Raw genomic sequence first — 6,521 nt, forward strand, 5'->3', positions numbered from 1 at the left:
CTACCATTGAGAAATTTTAACCAAAGTATGTGTTAGACTTTTCATTAAGACCCTAAAGAATCATATCAACTTGTGGGAAATGAGCATCCTATGACCCCTTTTAAGTCACGAACCAGGGAAGTAACTTGTTGTAGTCCCTACCAGCCGTTTTTGTAGGCATTTAACTGCCAGAATTTTAAGACACAATATCTCCGTTTGCATTGAACTTTCAGCTTCGTAACTTTGCAGATATTGTTTATGCTCAAACAGCAACATTACACACTAACTACCGTTAAAAAAGTGAAATTGCAATGAACCACCCCTTTAATTTCTTTCCCATTTGCTTGCATATGCCCTTTGCCATTAGCTCTACCTGATTTACTTGTAGTCTGTATTATAACTGATATTCAAACTCAGGGTGGAGGCCCCCAGGCAAACCACTGAGCGCCCTTTGTGAGGTGGTGCTTGGGGAGGACAATGCCATCATCTCCGTAGTGGAGGGTAGCCAGGATCCTGAAGCAATGAAGCTTGTAATTTTATCACAAATGTGCGGCCCAAATAATTTTTGGTTAACTCAAAACCATGACAACAATATTCAGCCTTTGAAATGTTTTATTTTTCAGTTATAATGAAGACGCAGGGGATTTGGCTGAGCCGGCCAGCCTGAACACGGGCTCTCCGTATGCCTCCCCCGCTTTGGATGTCCTCTCAAGCACGTCAAGTCAGGTATGCCTGGTGGTGAATTACAGCCCAGCAGTGGATGACAGCCCGGCAGAGGACCCGCTCCCAGACGACTTGCAAGCACTGCGGAGAGAAAAACTAAAACTTCAAATTAAAGTATTGACACTGCAACAGGAACACTATACTACAGCACTGAAAAAAAAACAAGAGTGACAAATAAAATTTCCTAAAAATAAAAAACACTTGTGTGTATTAAAACATTAATAATTATGCGTACCCAAAGTGGAAGTTGGCAAAGTGTTGTCTGAAGGCTGCCCCATCACATGGATTGACGTTTGCTTGAGGGGGGCTGGCATCTCCAGCTTCTCCATCATCATCATCCTCTGGTGGGGGTAGGATGTTGTGCCTCTTGCAAATATTATGCAGTATTGCACAAGCCATTATGATACGCCACACTCTTTCAGGGGAGTACAGAATTTCTGAGTGTAGAATGTGGAATCTACGCTTCCACTGGCCAATCCCTATCTCCATCACACTTCTTGTGATACGATGTGCCCTAAGGGATACGAAATTAAAACCTTATTTATAGCCTATATTAGGATAGAGAGTTGTATTAATAAACTATAAAAATAACTGTGCATAAATAGCTTAAAATATAGGCTACCTGTTGTAGTTGAGTTGGGCTTCTGTCAGTGGCATATGGAAAGGGGTGAGCAGCCAACGGCGTAAAGGGTATCCTTTATCTCCTATTAGATGACACCCCGGCAGCACAAAGTGCCTTTCAAACAGCTGCTTCAGGCCACTTTCATTCAATATCCACGCGTCATGTCTAGACCCAGGCCATTTGGGTACCACTTCCAAAATATTGTAGTCTACATCGAACACTACTTGTGTGTTGATGCTGTGGTACCTCTTCCTGTTCACATAAACGTTTTCGTAATGCCGTAAAAAGATGTTTCAATAATAATTATATATACTTTTTTATTGCTAAAGTGTAAACTGAGTGGAATAAGGTTATTAAATGGCCTTTAGTTTTTTTTTTTTTAAAGATAGTGATTTCTTTCAGTACAAGTTATCAAACGTAGGTAATTTACAGTTAATGTTAGTCATCCTGATCTTAATAACATACAAAGTAGGCTGCTGAACCGGAGACAGAGCTGTTTAACTATTGCAGCAACAGTGGTCTTTATCTGCTTCTGCAGTCTGGGAGAAGTCTCACTGATTGGCCCATCCTTAAGCCCTATTCGCACGGGATTAGTATTACCTGGTGACCTCCAGTCATTTGTAATAATTGCAGCGGTTGTCTGTGATCTTAATCCCGTGCGAATCAGCCATGTCTAATTTGTAAAGTAAAAATCCCCCCGCAAATGACCTACCATATTTCGCCGAACACCGAGGTCCTGTGATAATATTAGTCCCGTGGGAATCGGCATCTCTGTAATTCGGCCAGCATTTGGCGGGTCGCATATCATTTTTCGAGGTTTTTGTTTGCTGTGCGCCTTTTTATCCATCTTTCGCGAAGAATGGAGCTGCGTTGGAGTGTCTGATAGTATTTTGGGTGCTGTCATCATATCGCTACACCATCCAGTTTGCAGAAAGAGAAAGCTGAAAAGGTTTTGAGGTTAATGTGTTACAAATAAATCAAGCATAAAGCTTGAGATATTATTTTAACCTGGTGAAATGTAAATGACACAGCGCACGAAAATATATAAAAAAAATTTTTTTTAATCCATCTGGACCATAGAACAGGACTCTCAAAGCCTTGACATCCGGGTATCCGGTAGATAAGTCGGTAAATTCGAGTAAAATCACAGGCTTCGCTTATCCCGTGCGAATGCACCACACGAAATTCAGATGTCGGGGGGGTAATTTCAAAATCACACAAGGTCCCCAGATAATACTAATCCCGTGCGAATAGGGCTTTAGCCATATTCCCTGCCTCTCCTTTCCTCAAAGGAACTCCCTTGACAATTGAGAATGAACAGTGTACATTACAAATTAATGAAATGATTATAAATCCTATTAGATTTCAGTTTTTAAATAATTACACTACACTACAAACATAATTCAAAATTAATTAACATTAAAATAGTCAGTAAGGCTTTCCTGAATGACCATCAATTGAATGCTTTCAGAAAAAGGATTATAAAGGAGGGACCCGAAACATAAATTGAGGCCGCATTTCCTGCTCCTGCTTCCTAGCATCTCTCTGCCTTTTCATGTCTGCATGGAAGGAAGCCAGCATGCCATTTGGACATGGCCTCAGAGCCATTGCCTCAATGTTGAGAATAAGGTTCTTCAAGCTGCTGACTGCCTGTTAATGTGATTCCATCTAGACATAACTTTGTTGTACTCTTAACATGGCAAAGAACTGAGATTTCAAATAATTTATTTATTCTTTGACCACTAGGTAAAGCTTACCCAGGGGAAGAAAACAACATTTCTTTGCAGTGATAGACCGTATTTACTGATGGCAGAAAATAAATCTGCCAAGAAATTACAGAATGCAGGAATGAGCCATCCTCCATGGTCTCTTTGTTCTGCATAGAAGAACACAGCTAATTTATACACTCCCCTCCCTTTAACTCACTTTTCAGCGGCAATTTCCACACATGAACATTACCGCCTATAGTTTACACTTACATGCTTTGCTCTGCCAGCTATATCGGCATTCGTTGATGATGCAGCCAGGTGGTCCATATGAGCATATACAGCTGTGTACTGCCCAGCATCTTCCAGGGTCCCCTCCTTCCCTTGCTTCAGGAGCACATCCAATGCCCTGGATACATGTGGTAACCATCTTGTCCCCTTGACTCCACCTGGATTGTTCACTGACACATCCAGTTCAAGTCCAAGGTGTTTTAACTCTCTTCTGGAGCACAGCAATACCATGCACAGAGGTCTTGGGGATAACGAAGGTCTGTGACACTACGCTGTAGGATGCTGCATGGGCAGGCCGGTAGAGGAACACAAGCACCTCGATGTCCCTTTCCCACCCATGGTCAGATTCAGTCTGACTGCAGCAATGAGGGACCTGATGGACGGCAGACACAGGCGAAGGTGGGTACGGTGGTCAGCTGCTTCATCCAAATAAAGCCACAGAATTGGCACAGCTGTGTTTAGATGGCAGTAGGATGTGGGGTTCACCACCTGTAAATATGTGATAGTTAGAACAATAAATTTGAATAAAGCATTGTTTCTTGTATTGTTGACTTGTATTCATTTATTGTGATGCTTAGTTTTATTCAGTCATTTACTAATTGTTGTTCATGTTTCCTATTGTTGTCTAAATAATATATAATTGCATTAATGAATGCATTAATTCATTGCTTGGACTGAACATGTATGTATTCACATTGGTTGAATTTTTGAATTCATGCATAGTTATGTCATATAACAATACAATGAAGTTATATTTTTGCTTGTTTTACTAAAATATATAATTTTCAGCAATATAATTAACTATTGGTCAGCATTTATCATTATTACGAAAGTGTTGGGGTGAGCTAGCAATGCAATTAATCTTGGGTTAATTTGAATTTTTAAGTATTGATACTTACATTTTTCGAGTGTAAAATCAACAGTCTTCTCCAAACGCGAGATCTTCGAGCAGCTGCCCGACGTCTCCTTTGTGAAGACAATATTGCAATCATTTTGTTCAAGAAAACTGTACAAGGTGGTATGGTTGTCGTGCTACTAATGAAATCAGGTGTGCCCCCACATGTCTACGTCACAATGTGTGAAGATTTGCATAATGCCGCCCAAATGTTCACGCAAAGAAAGAAGGCGTAACTTTTATTCTCGCTGTAGTACGCTAAAAGAGTACGTACTCTACAGCTAAATCTCGTTAAGTAAGTACTTATTGAAATTAAGTACCTACTCATTGAGTATGCGATTTCGAATGCAGCCAAGGACTCCTCTCTGTGCCAATCACAACAGGCTTGGCCAGCTGACCAATCAGAGCAGAGTAAGCTTATGGAAGGGAGGGGTTTGCTCCGAACTTGCTTGGAACGAATCGTTTCGAAATCATTGGCAAATGACTCTAATATTAAATGTATATTCTGAGAAAATTACAATGTTTTCTGACCTTAGATGAATTTAAACCTGTTGTAGGGGACTCCAACACAATATTAGGACACTTTAAAATACCATATGACCTGCTAAAATTTTCCTTTCTCTTTGGAGTGTTACAAGCTCTTGGTGCATAAAGAAGATCTGTAAAGTTGCAAAGACTAAAGTCTCAAATCGAAAAGTGCTTGTTGTTTGTCATTTCTCCGATTACAAATGCAGACTTTATGTTTACGCGGCGCGATGCAATGCAACGCGTAAAAAGACAATTCATAACCTAAAAGTCATTATAATACGTAATTATGTCCCCACTGGATGCAACAAATGGCTCGTTTGTAATGGGTTTTAATGTTTTTGTCTCGTCGCTCTGGCCGGACAGGGCATCACAATATGGTAAGGGGCGTAACATTTCCGTCACACGCTTGAGGTATTCGGCCAATCACAACGCACTGGATAGCTGGCCAATCAGAGCACACCTCGCTTTTCAGACCTATGAGCTTTGTAAAAATCGATGCGTTTCAGAAAGGCGGGGCATAGAGGAGAAACAATAATGTACAGTATGTGGAAAATAATGTGTTTTTTTAACCTTAAACCGCATAAACACATTGCATTACACCAAATACACAAAATAATGTTCTTTTTAGCAGCATCATATGACCCCTTTAAATCTAGAGTATGATTTCGACAATGAGTTGGTCCTGACACGTGTTGTCTAACCCCATTAGAGTTCAGAATGTCTAGAAATTCTGATCCCAATGCATTTTTATCATTATCAACATGGATATTAAAATCCCCAACAATTAAGACTTTATCTGCAGCTAGCACTAACTCGGATATAAAATCAGCAAATTCTTTAATAAAGTATGTATGGTGCCCTGGTGGCCTGTATACAGTAGCCAGTACAAACATCACAGGGGATTTATCATTAACACTGCTGCATAATTTCAACACCATCAACATCAATTCCATGTGACAGTATTAAATCTAGAGTATGATTTCGACAATGAGTAGGACTTGACACGTGTTGTCTAACCCTAATAGAGTTCAGAATGTCTGTGAATGCTAATCCTAATGCATCATTTTCATTATTAACATGTATATTAAAATCACCAACAATTAAGACTTTATCTGCAGCCAGCACTAATTCTGATGGTGGCCTGTATACAGTACCCAGTGCAAACATCACAGGGGATTTATCATTAACACTTGTTTCTTTGGATAATGTTTTATGAAGCACCATTACTTCAAACGAGTTATACTTGAAGCCCGCCCTCCGAGAAATACTGAAAATATTGTTATAAATTATAGAAACACCTCCCCCTTTACCTTTTGGATGCGGCTTATGTTTATAACAGTAATCTTGTGGGGTAGACTAGTTTAAAATAATGTAATCATCAGGTTTTAGCCAGGTATCTGTCAAACAGAGCACATCTAGGTTATGATCAGTGATCATATCATTTACAAAAAGCGCTTTCGTAGAAAGGGACCTGATGTTCAATAAGACAAGCTTCATCACTTGTTTCTCTGTATTATATAAAATTTTTATTTGTTGAACATCAATTAAATTGTTACTCTTAAATTGGTTTGGACATTTTTAGTATTTTCTAGTTCGGGGCACAGACACAATGTCTATAGTGTGATATCTAGGTGAAAGAGTTTCTATGTGCTGAGAATTAACTGATTTCTGTGACATGAGGCGGCTAGCAGACGGTCGGTTTAGCCAGTCTGTCTGCTTCTTGACCTGGGCCTCAGTTAGTCAAGTACAAACTCTAAGACTATGTGCCATATTTCTA

Source organism: Sinocyclocheilus anshuiensis, unplaced genomic scaffold (genome assembly GCF_001515605.1).
Source record: "Sinocyclocheilus anshuiensis isolate Anshui unplaced genomic scaffold, SAMN03320099.WGS_v1.1 scaffold1945, whole genome shotgun sequence".
Taxonomy (NCBI): domain Eukaryota; kingdom Metazoa; phylum Chordata; class Actinopteri; order Cypriniformes; family Cyprinidae; genus Sinocyclocheilus; species Sinocyclocheilus anshuiensis.